Genomic DNA, 200 nt, shown 5'->3' with positions numbered 1-200 from the left:
GATGGGCCCAGCCTTGGGGTGTCTGGGGTGAGCAAGAGGTCGGGGAGCTGGAGTTTGAGGGGGGACAAGTAGGAATGAGCTGGGTTGGGGGAGAGGGGCTGGTCTGTTCCCCAGGTTTGCTGGGAGGGTGGCAGGAAGCTGGGGAAGGGCTGGGGACAGCTGAGGCCTGGGGTGTGGGGGGCTCAGTCTTGGGCCCAGCG

This window comes from Buceros rhinoceros, unplaced genomic scaffold (assembly GCF_000710305.1).
Source record: "Buceros rhinoceros silvestris isolate BGI_N320 unplaced genomic scaffold, ASM71030v1 scaffold8876, whole genome shotgun sequence".
Taxonomy (NCBI): domain Eukaryota; kingdom Metazoa; phylum Chordata; class Aves; order Bucerotiformes; family Bucerotidae; genus Buceros; species Buceros rhinoceros.
Note: the sequence above shows the minus strand (reverse complement) of the source record.